This window comes from Dipodomys merriami, unplaced genomic scaffold (assembly GCF_024711535.1).
Source record: "Dipodomys merriami isolate MVZ:Mamm:240054 unplaced genomic scaffold, mDipMer1.0.p SCAF_4, whole genome shotgun sequence".
Lineage (NCBI taxonomy): Eukaryota > Metazoa > Chordata > Mammalia > Rodentia > Heteromyidae > Dipodomys > Dipodomys merriami.
The window spans coordinates 22,130,545-22,146,012 of NW_027205603.1; the positions used below are offsets into that span (position 1 = coordinate 22,130,545).

Sequence of the window (15,468 nt, forward strand, 5' to 3'; positions counted from 1 at the left end):
GAAAAGGCTGAGAAAGACATCAGAAACCAATGCCATTCACTACAGCCTCAAATAAAACCCCTAAATACAAACCTAACCAAGGGAGAGAAAAGTTCCCTTCAATTAAAAAGAAACTGTAATATCTAGGGAATGAAAATGAGTATGATTGAAATGGAGATGACCTCCAGTGGTGATGGATTGGAAGAATTAATGTAATGAAAATGGACAAACTATCAAACACCTTCTGCTAATCCAATGCAATACCCACCCATTCCAAGGTCATTTTTTCAGTATAGAACAATCCAACCAGAAAAATATGGAAGACCCACATAATAAAAGTAAGCCTGAGGAAAAAAAGAGCAAAGTTGATGTATCTGAATTTCAGACTTCAATTATATAACAGATCCAGAATAACAGAAAGAACATACAACTGACACAACAACAAACCCAATTAACAGTGGAACAGAAGTTCCAGAAATAAAACTACACAGCTTGAGACACAGAGGTTTTTCCACAAAGAATACACACACTAAGCCACAAAGTTGTGGCTCAGGCCTGTAATCCTAGCTACTCAGGAAGCTGAGAGTCAAGGATTGTTGTTCCAGAAGATCATCTGTGGCTCAAGAGGCAAAGCAGTGGACTTGATTTAAAAAAAAAAAACCTCAGGGAGAGTGCCTAGGACCTGAGGTTAAGCCCCAGATCTGACACACCAAGAAAATTAAATGACATTAAATTTTTTTAAAAAATTAACTCAGGTATTGGTGGCTCATACCTATACTCCTAGCTACTCAGGAGTTTGAGATCTGAAGATGATAGTTTAAAGCTCAGCCAGGGCAGGAAAGTCATAAGACTCTTAATTAACTACCAAAAAAGCCAAAACTGGCACTGCCCATAAAGTGGTTGCCTTGAGCACAAAAGCTCAGGGACAGTGCCCAGGCGTCAAGTTCAAGCCCCAGGACCATCACTAAATAAATAAATAAATAAATAAATAAATAAATAAATAAATAAATAAATAAATAAACTGCATATATACATAAATATATACCCCACAAACACATTTTAGGAAAAATAACTGCTTTAACAATTGATTTTTGCTTAATGGGTTATGTGCATGCAGAAAACTGAACTAGACCTCTGCTTCTCACCTTGCGCTCACATCAAGTAGAAATGATTCCAAGATTTAATGTGAGATCCGACACTTTTAATCTATTCCTGGACTATTTAGGGAAAACTCTCCAGTAGAGGAACAAGAAATTATTTTCTAAATCAGACTCCAACTGTCAAATAAGACCAAGAACTCACAGATGAAGTTAGTGTTCTGTCACAAGAACTGCAGGGGAGGGCACACTTGGGAGAGATTCTAATTGTTTATCATCAGTGCTTGGCAACAGGTTCCTGCCAGTTATTAGTTTCAACTGGTTGGCTCACTTATTATAGTATTTGGTGTCAGGAGGTGGAATAAAGCTAAGGGTAAGGGATGGTTCCTATGAGGCCAGAAATTCAAGCCATGAAGAAGAAGCTCTGTTTTGGGGCTCCAGCATACAGATCTCTCTTTCTCCACCATCTGCCGGTGCAAAAACTTCCTGTGTTATGGGGGTGAGACTGAAGTTGATAACTCTGATTCTTTTAAAATCCTCACCCAATAAAAAGCAGTCAAAAAGATTCACAAGGTGGCAAGTACAGGCAATGTAACCCAAGTGTGGAGAATGCTCTCTTGTGGGAAAATCAACATGAACAACAAAGACAAGAACAGCAGCTCAGAAAACCTGGAGGTAAGAAGCCAGGGCCTGAGAGATCTGGGGGCTGGGTGAGGCCAGCCCTTCCTGGACTGTGCTGAGCGAGGAAAGGGAGAGCAGGGTTTCTCCCAGGAAGCTTGGCTCTTCCCATCATGGGCTCCTCAGCACCTGGGAGGCAGAGAGGGACCAGGCTGTCTTCTTTATGAGTTATGAGTCCCCTTAAAATTCATGATATGAACAAAGTTAAGTGGACTCAGCATTTGATTTTAACATTAAGGGTTTAAGTAGCCTAATGCTATGGACATGGCAGAAAAGTGCCTAAGAGGAAAAATAACTCCTGCAATATGTATTTTTTACTGGGCTTGGAGTTCTTGGAATAAACTCAAGACCCATTTATACCCATGTAGACCCTTGAACTGGGAAGGTCACTGTCATTTGTTTTTAAGTCACTGGATCTGAAATCATTGAGGGATGCTATTTTTATCACTCAATAGAATGCATCTGTTTCTCCTATGCACTTTCACTGATGACTTACTGTAAAAGGGCTAGTCAGGACCATCCTGATCAGCCAGCTATCATTGGTCCTGGGGAGACCTGGCAGGGTGGGTGAGGCTATCCCCTCCTGGACTGTGGGAGACAGAGAGAGACCAAGCTGTCATTTTTTTTAAGTAACTGGATGCCAGATCACTTAGGGATGCTATATTCTTTTTTTTTCTGTTCTTTCTGTTTTCTTTTATTTTTTTTTAATTTTTTTATTGTGAAAATACTGTACAGAAGGGTTCCAATTACATGGGCAAGACAATGAGTACATTTCTTTCTTTCTTTTAATTTTAATTTTTTGTGAACATACTGTACAGAGGGGTTACAATTACATGGGCAAGATAATGAGTACATTTCTTATCAAGCATTGCAGACTCCTCCTTTGTTAACCCTTCACATCTCTTCCCAGCCTCCCCCCGGCCCCCCCACCCAATCCCCACCCCCCCACCCCCGCACCAAAGTTGTAAAGTTCATTTTCTTTTTTTTTTAAGTTAATTTTATTTTTTTGTGAACATGCTGTACAGAGGGGTTACAATTACATGGGCAGGATAATGCGTACATTTCTTATCAAGCATTGCAGCCTCCTCCTTTGTTTACCCTTCACATCCCTTCCCAGCCTCCCCCCCAACCCCCCCACCCAATCCTCCCTCCCTCCCCCCCCACTGCACCAACGTTGTAAAGCTCATTTTCGACATGACAACTTGTACTTCTCATTGTTGCAACAGGTCCACCTGTATCCTTAAACGACTTGTTTTTCCCCATCTCCTCCACAAGTTATACTGACATCAAATATAGTGAAAGCAGGGGTTATACTGTGGGGGAGGGACATACAAAGCAACAAAGAGATAATCTTATAAATGCGTTAGAAACAAATGCATGAAAGAAAAAAACATTAAAATACATATCTAAGGGTTCATTTTCCTAACATCACCTTATCTGACCTTTTCTGCTTGACTCATACATATACTAGATATTGCAAATAAGGGAAACCATGGGACCTATGTTTCTTTGGGCCTGGCTTACTTCACTTAATATGATTTTTTCCAAGTTTTTCCATTTCCTAACAAATGGGGCAATGTCATTCTTTCTGATGGAGGCATAGAATTCCATTGTGTATATATACAAAAAAAAAAGTTCGTTTTCGACATGACAACTTGTACTTCTCATAGTTGCAACGGGTCCACCTGTATCCTTAAACTATTTTCTTATGAGTACTGCTATTTTCTTATGAGTACTGCCTGCCACTGGAGCTCCTAGGGATGCTATTTTCACAACTCAATTGTGTTTCTCCTGGGCTCTCTTACTCAATAGTTGGTGTAATTCAAAGGGCTAATCAGGACCATCCTGACCAGCCAGCCATCTTTGGGTGGCCTGAGCAGGGCTGGGGCTGAGGTGGACATCCACCAAAGCAAGTCTCCCAGGCCTGCAGACTGGCCTCCATATCCTTCCACACCCTCTGCCATGTGCACAAGTCACCCTCCCAAGGACCTATTGTTCCTCCAACATTAGCTCTTTATGTCCTGGTCAGTTTCATAACAGCCATCAATGTTTGAGTTACCCCTGCTGTTGTTACTTTGACGATGAGCTATATCGGGAAATATTCACTTGCCTTTCTTTGTATCAAATATGCCATTATTTTTCACAAAATCATGGTTTACTATCCAAAAGATGAAGAATTGAAATAGAATAGAATATCTAGGAATGTAGGGGAAGATTTAGAGCTCAGCATAGTGAAATTTGAAGTTACTAGGAAGATAATCATTAATTGAAAAGATTCTTAGGAGAAAAGCATCTAGATTTCTTGCTAATATATTTTGGGCAGCTCTGGGGAGATAGTCCAGAGCCTGGTTCAGGACTGCTAAGGTGTTTGCCACTGGATTTGATTTTTAATACATTGATTTTCATTTAACAAATTACAAATTTAACAAATTACAAATTTAACAAATTTATGGAGTATAAATTAAAATTTTTAACTATTGGGAAATGAATAAAATACTAGAAGTATCTACAGTTGCATATGTATACATAATTATGGTGACAAAGAGAATCTTAAGAATGAACATTCTTCTTGTTATTGTCATAGTGTTTGATTTCAGGGCTTGAGGCATAGTGAGTAGTGACTTTATCATTGCGCTACAAGCACAGCCAACAAGCAAGCATTTACTACATTAATTGAAACAGAAATTAAATGCACTGCTGGGCATGCTGATACTTCCCTCTAATCCTAGCACCTGAAACTACAAAGGAAACAAAATCAATGTGTATAAAAAGGATTAGGAAAATGTGTATAAAGGATTAAGGAAAAGGACACCATATTGCATAGCCTTTACAAAATATGATTGTATATCAGATGACAAGTATATCTTCATTTAAAAAACTACCTTTTATTTTGTGTAATAAGAATATTTTTACATTTGCCAGCAAATTTAATTGCATTATTTCACTTAGTGGATATATGGGTTTGTAAGTAGTAGAAATAGCAGTAAGTTTAAAATCTTATAGGTATCCAGTGTCCTGAACTCAAAATCAATGTAACTACTTTGCATCAATTTTCATGTGAATGCCCATCATAGTGTCTTGGGATATAATTGATTTTTTTTACATGGCAGAGATTGAAAAAAGCAATGATTTTTCTCAGTCTAAAGCAGGATTAATATCCAAGTTACTTTTAATATCCATGCTACTTTCCAAGTTCAGGTTAACATGAATTAGAGTTTCTTCAGGAGAAAATACATGCTTTGGAGACAGGGAAATTACAAGCTACTGAATGTTTACACAAATATGTTATGGCTTCAGATCATGTTCTATAATGTTCTAAAATGTCCTCTTTCTTTCACAGGACTGCTGTACATTATACTTGTGCCTGTGGCCACCCAGAAGTGGTAACTCTCCCAGTGGAGAAGAATGGTAATATTGATGCTTGTGATAGTGACAAAACACATCTGTGTAGCCAAAAATTTCTACTTAAGATGAGTGAAATATTCTGTCCCTATCCGTGAGGTTCAGTTGGTCTTTGTAGTCAGTTAACTCTAGTCTGTTGTGTTTTCAAAAATCTTCCCTGAAATCTGAGTTCTTTTTATCCCAACAGATTTCTTGTTTCTCTTGGTTTGATGAAGTAAGTAGTTACATTCATCAACATGCCAACATCTACAAAACAGGAATTAATGAAATTACATTAAGTCTATAAAACTGTGGGAAAAATACATTATGGTTTGTTAAAGTAATGGCATTTTAATAGTTTTGTCATATTTACTTTTCAAGCTTAAAATATTGCATTACATTGTCCAGAAAGAAAATGTGCTCTTTGTTTTAATCTTGTTTTCTTATAAAGATGCAGTACAGAGAGATTCTAGTTACATCAGTAAGGTAATGAGCACATTTCTTGTTGAGCATTGTTACCCCTCATTACCCTACTTGTGGAACTGTGTACATCACTTGTGTAAATAACAATTAAATAAAGAAAACTTAAAAATGTTTCCTTAGCATACCTGTTTTTCTTTTAGTTCATTTTTATCTTTTTACAGATCTTATTATTCTGTAAATTTTATTTCCTCTGTTGATTACAGAAATTGAAATTTGTATAGTGATGCTATAATTTGTAGTGGGAACATTCACCAGAGGCTATGTCTCAGAGGATGCTCCTCAGGTTGGCACTATTAGAAGATGGTGAATACCTTAAAGGAGGTGTACGTGGTGAGAGGGTAAAGTCAATGGGGTTATGTTCTGAAAAATAAAGCATGGAACCTCAATTTCTTTTCCTGTTTCTCTGTTTTCCAGCCACCAGAAAAGCAGCAATCTGAGCCATAATTCCCTCTGCTGATGTAGCATCTCACCCCAAGCCAAAAACCAGTATTTGTGTTGTAGGTCTAGCTCTGCCACCACTGACACATTATTTTTTTAATTTTATTTTGGAGGTGTTTGACTTTGGCTTTTCAGCAGAACTCCTTTAGTGCTTCGCCCCAAGTATATTATTTTTGGTGAAGCCAAATCATTCACTTAGGCAAATGAACAAAAAGATATGAGAGGCTAGATATGATAGATACTTTTTCAAAAAAGAGGCTAAGTTTGATCCCTTGCTCCCTTTTCCTGTGCATACGAACTCTATCAATCAAAAGCTTAAAGATGTATATTATGCACAGATACAAACAAACATATATGCCTAGAGAGAAAATCAAACACAAATGTGAAATAAGATACAAGCCAAAGAATGAGAAAAAAATTGATGGTGGCTAAATAAGACCAAAGCATATTGACAGAGATGATATAAGGAAACCCACGCTTCCTGTCCCATCACTACAGAGCAGTAAATATCTCCAGTTTGGATCTTCTTGCTGAGCACAGGCCATACTGCCACTGGGTTTCCATAGTACATGGCACAAGACCTGTAGATAACTGTATGGGCACAAGCACCACAGAGAGAACAGTTTGAGTCCTGAGAGCAAGGTCAAGCTTTGCAATTCTTCTCTGGCCTCAGAGAAGAAAAGATGCTGGTGAAGAGTGATTCTAAAAGAGTCCTAACACCATGAAAGTCCAATGTAGCCAGTTTCCAACTCCCTATGGGTATGGTTCTTCATCTAATATGTCTGCTTTTGTCACAACAGTACTGAGGTTATGTAGAAAGATCACATAATTCTTAGGACATGCCACTATTTCTGAAGTTGGTCTTCCTGTGATTTGGAAAAATGGGGATAGGACAGTATAGGAGAGAGAATCCAGATGGTAGCATCTATCAATCCCTTGTATAGTTGTTTGCTTGTTAAAACTGACAATCACAACTATCACAGGGATAACATCAATGTCTAAAAACTAATAATAATATGGAAACTTAGAACTACAGACTACAGGGGAGTTTAGAGAAGATGGCAGAAACAGCTCTCTCCAAAGAACTAGTTGTAGGAACCCATCAGGCTTTCCATGTCTAAAAAGTCACACCAAGTAAACCATAATTATACAGAGATCTAAACCAAAGAAGAAAAGTATAAACTGCCTGCATAAGAAGATAGAATTAAGCACTTGCAGGCGGTGATACCAGCAGCAACAGTAAAAGTGGCAGCTGGGGTGGTAGTGGCCAAGCCCACAGGCATCCACATAACTTCAGTTTGAATTTAAAGAGCAGAACTGGGAACACCCTAGTTAGCCACATTTGGATGCAGAGACAGCTCATCACATTGTGGAGGGTCTGAAGCATCAACAGAAAGTATCCCACAAAAGACATCTCCCCTTCTTCCCAGAGAACAGCATCTGGATGGAAACAGCTCCTCCTACCTAAGAAGAATGCCAATTTTTGTGTGTGCAATTGTCTTTATTGTGAAAATACTGTACAGAGGGGTTACAATTACATGGGCAAGATAATGAGTACATTTTTATCAAGCATTGTAGCCTCCTGCTTTGTTTCCCCTTCACATCCCTTCTCATCCTCCCCCCCAATCATCTCCCCACCCCCGCCCCAAAGTTGTAAAGTTCGTTTTCGACATAACGACTTGTACATCTCATTGTTGCAATGGGTCCATCTGTATCCCTATTTAAACGATGTGTTTTTTCCCCTCCCTTCCACAAATTATACTGACATCAAATACAGTGAAAGCAGGGGTTATACTGTGGAGGAGGGACAAACAAAGCCACAAAGAAATAATCTTATAAATCTGTTAGAAACAATCGCATGAAAGAAAAAAAAAAACATTTGAATACATATCTTAGGGTTCATTTCCCTAACATCACCTTATCTGACCTTTTCTGCTTGACTCAGACATATACTAGATATTGCAAATAAGGGAAACCATGGGACCTATGTTTCTTTGGGCTTGGCTTACTTCACTTAATATAATTTTTTCCAAACCTTTCCATTTCCTAACAAATGGGGCAATGTCATGCTTTCTGATGGAGGCATAGAATTCCATTGTGTCTATATACCACATTTTCTTGATCCATTCATCTACTAAGGGGCATCTGGGTTGGTTCCATACCTTAGCTATAGTAAATAATGCTGCAATAAACATAGTCATGCTGGTAGCTTTAGTGTGGTCTTGTTTGTAAACATTTGGGTAAATGCCCAAAAGTGAGACTGCGGGGTCAGAGGGGAGCTCTATGTGGAGTCTTCTGAGGAACCTCCATACTGCTTTCCAAAGTGGTTGAACACATTTATACTCCCACCAACAATGCAGTAAGGTTCCCTTCTGTCCACATCCCCTCCAACATCAGTTGTTATTAGAGTTCTTGATTTTTGCCATTCTAACTGGAGTGAGGTGGTATCTCAATGTTGTTTTGATTTGCATTTCTTTTATGGCTAGGGAGGTTGAGCATTTCCTCATGGGTCTATTGGCCATCCTTCTTTCTTCTTCAGAGAAGTTTCTCTTTAAGTCTTTAGCCCACTTATTTATTGGGCAGTTGTTTCTTTGAAGATTTGTTGTTGGGGCATTTAACTTTTTGAGTTCCAAGTATATTTTAGATATGAGACCCTTGTCCATTGTATGGCTAGTGAAGATCTTCCAGTCCGCAGGCTTTCTATTGATCTTGCTAGCTATGTCCTTTGCCATGCAGAAGCTCTGCAGTTTCATGCAATCCCATTTGTACAACCTTTCTTTGATTTGTTGTGTTTCTGGGTCTCTATTAAGAAAATTTTGGCCTGTGCCAACAAGACCTAGGGTTTCTCCTATTCCATCCTGTGATGTAAGAATGCCATTTTTGAAAGTGGCAAGCAGCCTGACAGAACACCTGTTGGAAATACTTGCCAGAGGGGCAGATACCTTTGCACCACCACTCCGGGGGTGACAAACAAAAGACCTACCCAGGGAGAGGCAGCCCCATCCCTCAGCAATGAACCAGGACAAGCTCCACATTCCAGACAGAAGCCAGCATAGCTGGCTGCTAGCTGAGCACCTCGGAATTGCAAAACTGAAAGTGTCTAAAATTTCACTGATAAAATACAAAAAACTGAACAGGTCGTAAAATTCTAGGTGGCAGATAATAGCCACATTCTACCAGTTTTAGAACACAAAGCCAAACCTCTCCAACTGCTGCCTAATGTAGACTGTGAGAAGAGCTCCAAAGACTCCAAGTTTGTAAGGCAAAACTTCATTCTGGCCATCCAAACAAACTGATTAGAAGATTAATCTGTTACACTGAGTTATAAAAAGGTTCAGACAGGCCTGTGTGGAGGAATCTACGTACAGCCATACCACCATATCAAGATGGAGTCTGAATCCAACTACACCCCAACCCAATGCAAGTACAAACAACACAGATACCTCCTATCTGTGAAATAAATAACTCCACCCCTTAGTGGAGTATCTCCTTGGATATAAGGACAGCTGCAGAACATAGTAATGAAAGCAGACTCCACTAAGAGACTGCATACAGGACATCAGGAGACACAATGTCCCCCAAACAAATTGGAGAAACTATTTTTTTTAGTTCTTCTTAGTTTTGTTTAGATTGTTGTTCTGTTTACTCATATATATAGTCTAGGCCTCTTTCTTAGCAATTTACATACTTGATAAAGCTATATTTTTGACTGCCCACTTTTCTATTCATCTGTTTTTTATTTTTTTATATTTTTGAGTGTTTTCACTTTTAGATTTTAATTTCTTCCTTCTATTCCTTTCCTTTGTTCCTCTATGCTCATTTGCTCCTTATCATTTTATCTTTTTATATTTCTTTCCATTTCACATTAACTTATTTTCCATTAATTCTAGTCCTTTGCACCTTCTTCCTTTGATCTGTAATTGTTTATGAGTTAGACTATATTTGTTCCCATTTTGACTCAGTCTAATTGACTCATCCTGTTATCTTTCAGTCCAGATTCTTTTTTATCCCTAACAACAGAGTTGCTCACTGGCTACAACTATATATAATCTCCTTTCTTATTCCACAATATACCTTTCCAAACAAAAGTGAAGGAGTTTATACATAGAGGAATACCTATCTATTATTTTAAAACTCTGATTTAAACTCTATGCAATTATCAGCTCTTGCTCTGTGGTTGGCTTTAAATTGTATTCTGTTGTAGTTTTGGATTTGTTTCCAAATGTGCAGAAAAATACAAACACAAGAAAAATGGAAAGTCAAAGAACCTAAACTCCCCCACAAAATAACCAGATAATAGAGCTGTCAATGAAGGATCTAGAAGACAATTCTCAAAATGCTTTAAAAACACTGCTAATAGGTTTAATTAAAAGATAGAAAGCCTGCACAAGGCTATGTCTCAGTGCAATGAAACTAACCAAAGATTACTAGGGGAATTCATGGATCAACAAACAGTAAGGTAAATGAATTCCAAGAGAAGGAAAGGGAATCCCCTGAAAAATAGTAATTCTGCTAATGTATATTAGAGAAGACACAGATAATCAAATCAAGGAAGTAAGGAAGTCCATAAAAGCCTAAAACAAAGCCTCGATGAAGAGATTGAGGCCATCAAAAATGATAAATTAGAAGGCAGGCAAAAATCAAAGAAGTCTTGACAGGTTATATGGCGCATAAAATAGAATCTCTGGAATTGAAAGCAGACTATCTAGTATAGAGAGAGAATAGACAATTATTCAGAACAAATCAAAGAAACAAGTAAGTGCTTAAAGTACTTCAGGATGAAAGAAGAACTAATTTAAGACTAACAGGTATTGAGGAAGGTAGAGAGAAGAAAGATAAGAATTTTGGAAATAAATTTAACAGAATTCTAGCAAAGAACTTCCCAAGCATCGAAAACAATAAACAAATTCATATATAAGAAGTCTACAGAATCCCAAATAGACCAGAAAAGAAAAGAACATCCCATGGACAGATTACTATATTTATCTGGTCTTGTTCTCTGGTAAGGGACCATTTCTTTGACAGTATCATATTCTTGTTGGTTTTCTTTTTTCTTTTCTTTTTTTTTTTTTGGCGGGGGGGGGTGCGGGGGGTCCGGTCGTGGGGCCTGAACTCTGGGCCTGGGTGCCGTCCCTCAGCTCTTCAACTCAAGGCTAGCGTGCTACTACTTGAGCCATAACACCACTTCTGGCTTTTTTTTCTGCTTATGTGGTGCTGAGGAATCAAACCCAGGGCCTCATGCATGCAAGGCAAGCGCTCTACCACTGAGCCACCTTCTCAGCCCCTCTTGTTGGTTTTCTATATGTAGTACATCTTTATGTATCTTCTGTAACATTATTTTGATGGAGATAAATCGTTTCAAGTTTTCCTTGTTGCAGAAGGTTTTTGTTTGTCCATTGGTCATGAAGGAGAGCTTTGCTGGGTACACTATTCTTGGTTGGTAGTCGTTGGACTTTAAGGCATAGCATACCTCATTCCAGGTTCTCCTTGCTTTCATGGTTCTAGCTGAGTTATTCTGATAGGGTTTTCTTTATAGATGATTAATCTTTTCTTCCTGACAGCATTAGAGATCCTTACCTTGGTGTCTATTGATCCTGTGATATTACAATGTTTCATGTTTGAGAGAACTGGAATCAAATGCTATAAAGTTTATATATATATATATATATATATATATATATATATGTATATATATTTATATTTATGAAGGCACTTTATTCCAGACAATATTAGAATGAGTAAGCAAACATTAGACAATATTTCTAAAAGGCAACTTTTATATTTATTATATTAGGATCTGTGGAAATACATTAAGATGGTAAGGGTTAGGCATGGTGATGTATGCCTGTAAATCCAGTGTCCTGGAAGATAGTATCATTGTTCAAGGCCCATCTGGGGAAAAATTAGCCAAACTCTATTTCATAAACAAGCTAAGCCATCCAAGCTACTCTGGAGATACATGTCTGCAGAATCATGATTCAAAGCCAGGCTTGGAGAAAAGATTAGTATAAAACATTACTTTTATAAATAAGTTTGCTCTAATAGAATGAATTGTGGTCCTAGTTACACAATTAGTAGGCAAAATGACTCTAGTCTGAGGACAGGCTGGGCAAAAACAAAAAATGAAACTATCTGAAAAATAACTAAACTAACAACTACTGGGTGCACTCAGGTGTTTGTGGCTCATACCTGTAATCCTAGATACTCAGGAGGCTGAGATCTAAGGATCACAATTCAGAGTCAGCTCAGGCAAGAAAGTCTATGACATTCTTATCTCTAATTAATCACTAAAAATAAATCTGGAAGTGGAACTGTGGCTCAAGTGGTAAAGTGTTAGCCTTGAACAAAAATACTCAGAAACAGCACCTAGGCCCTGAGTCAAGCTGCAGGACCTGTATATAAAAAAAGGGTTCCAGTGTATGGCTCAGGTGGTAAAGTACTTGCCCCTAAGTCCAAGGCTATATGTTTAAAACCTACTCTCTCAAACAACAATAACCACAGCCAAAAAAAATAATAACACGAGGTGGGAGGCTTGTTAAGTCTGGGTTTGGGAATACAACTCTCAAGTCTAGAGGTGGTACTCACTCATTGGCCAAACAAAAAACACCTTTCAAAGATCAAGGGTTCCCTTTTGAAAGACAAACTCAGAGATTATAGGGGCACCATAAGCCCAGTTCCCAGAACTGCACAAGAATTTGGTACGGAGATATTACAAGTATGTTCATATGAGTGGAGGTGCCTCATGGAAGAATTTATCACAGGGACTGGAGTTGCAAGGCTGTTGAGAGATTACAAGTTCTGGGAGTACATGTATTAAACAGAACATTTCTGACATTGCTGTAGAAGCAAAAGAAGCAGTACATTAAGAAATGTATTAGCTTTCTGTCACTGTGACAAACTTGAGAGAACTTAAAAGAAAGTTCATTTTAGCAAATGATTTCAAAGGTGTTACTTGCGTTCAATGGTTAGGCATTCTACTATGGGCTAGTTTATAGCCCTGGAAAACACTTGGACCATTATTTTTGTATTTCTCACTTTCTGCTTTTGCTAAGATGACAGACCTACACCACCACATCTACCTTCTTCTACTCAGAGTCTAATGGAATATTCAGCCCAGACTAGCCTGGACCCTCTCATTCTCAGCCTCTTATACCACTAAGAAAATAGGCCACTGTGACAGCCCAGTTATTGGTTGAAAAGGGGTTTTGTGTATATGCTTGGTCTGGCTTCAAAACTCCACTATACAGATCTCATGTGGCTATCAGTATTTCTTCTTCAGTGAAGCTCAAGGAATTAGAAAATTGTACATAAGTGAAATAAAGTCAGTTAAAGATATCACTTACTGTAAAACCAATATAATGCTCCCCAGCTTTTGAGTTTTCAAACAAACAACTGTCTAATTTTGGTAACATTTATATTCAAGAAACTTGAATAAGGAAGAAACAGCCTTTGAGTTCCACCCTAAAATACTTCAAAGACAAAAATGAAGGCAATTGCTTTTGAGATTAAACAATCACACAGCTTGTAAGGATAAAGTTTATTACTTGTTTATTTAACAAAGATATAGTTAGTTATACTGGTTAGAGTGTCAGGAAAAAATATTTAAAAGGGAAGGTGAAATTGCCTGCTACATTTTAAAATGCTTATAAAGTTTTTAATTCTGATTGTGTATGTTTAGATCAGTGTGTGTGTGTGTATGTCTGTTAGGGCTTGAACTCAAGGACTGAGCACTGCCCTTGAGTTTTTTGCTAAATACTAGTGTTCAACTGTTTGAACCACAGTTCTACTAACAGTTTTTGGGTAGTTAATTGGAGATGAGAATCTCATGAGCTGTACTGCCCGGGCTGTATTTGAACCATGATCATTAGATAGTCTCCTTAGTAGCTAGGATTGCTTGTGTGAGCTACCAATGCCTGGCCTATTGGTCATTCTTATATCCCTTAAAATATATTTTGCTTTTATCTGGAGTTTCCTTTTCTTTCTGGACTTTATTTTTGTTTTTGTTTTTCAGTGCTGAGTATCAAACCCTGAGCCTCCTTCATCCTTCTTTATCACCTCTATTACTGAGCTCCATCCTCAGTCCCTCTCAGTACTGCTTTATTAGTAAACCTTCAAAAGATTAAGTATAGTTGCAGTATTGAGTTCCATATAATAAAATGATTCCCTATGCCATCTGCCAGAGAAGTACTGTTTCCCTGAGTTAGAACAAGCTGTCAGAACCTGCAACTGTTCATAATACAAAGACTGATGATCTACCTTTTCCTAACCAGGAAACAACATCTAAGTATGAGACTCCTGCCCTGTGCAGTGCAGAGCCTAAGAGTCCACGGTCTGGATCTGGATCTCACTTTTCCCACTACCTAGTTATGTGAACTTGGTCAAGTGATCTAATCCCTCTGTGCCTGTTTTCCATGTGAGGCAGGAATAAAAGACACATACTATTTTCAGTAAGCTATTATTACTGTGAAACATACTACCAATACCATCATTTTCTACAAGGAAAGCTGAATCTTCCATAACTCTATCAAAATGAACTGGCTGGGGGCAAAAGGAGAGTCTGTCACTAGTTTGGAAAATTAATGTTCTTATTAGAGTTTTACAAAGCATTTCATAAATGATTTGCTATGAGCAATTTGAAACTTTGTAAGGAAGAATTTTTTCCCTTCCTATAGAAATGAAATATAACATCAACCACCTAAGCTTGAAGAACAAGATGAGTGCAGATTTAACGTAACTGTATTTTTGTTCTTGAGATAACAACTCAGTAGGCAGCCTACAAGATCATAGCTCAAGGGCAGACCAAGCAGAAAAGTTTGTTAAACTCTATATTCAAAAATAACCAGCAAAATGTAGAGCTGCAATTATTGCTCAAGTGACTAAAAGTGACAGCTTACCAAGCACAAGTCAAGTTGAAATTCCTGTTTTTCTCTTTTCAGAAATATTCCAATCTTAGATTTTAAAAACTAGAATTATTCAATAATTGAAAATAAATATGCATAAAAACATACCACCATCTTCTTATTTTTTTCTCCCAAGTGTGTGTGGGGATACCACACACACTATGATCTATGATCTATGATCTATGTTCTTAGTCCTTTCACTTTTTAGTTTATTTTGGGGATAGGATCGCATGTTAATTTTTCCCAGGCTGGTCTGGAAATAGGATCCCCTTGTCTCTATTACTGAGTAGTTGAATGTCAAGTTATGATTGAGAACTAAAGAATTTCAACATCTATTACCAGTAAGACTGACATTATAGTTGTAAACTATATAGATGTTATAGTACACTTGATTTTTCTATTTTCAAAGTCAATTTCATATCTAATTCTTAGTAATCAACCCTAAAATGTAACAAATTACTTGTTAACTAAGGATTAAGATAATTAGTATGGTTGGAATGGTATAACTACCT

General features: G+C 37.7%; 1 protein-coding gene across 2 annotated transcripts in view; it reads right to left on the minus strand.

Annotated features, from left to right (window-relative positions):
* The window catches only part of LOC138806218 (ankyrin repeat domain-containing protein 26), a 55,330-nt gene that overhangs the window by 27,438 nt on the left and 12,424 nt on the right, over window positions 1-15,468 (minus strand). The window contains exon 1 of one of the 2 annotated variants that reach the window (XM_069991751.1): window positions 1,125-1,287. The exons of the other annotated variant lie outside the window; for it this stretch is intronic. The gene's annotated coding sequence lies outside the window, so the exon portion shown is untranslated. Of the gene's footprint in view, window positions 1-1,124; window positions 1,288-15,468 lie in introns of those variants that run through there. 2 annotated transcript variants of the gene reach the window in all.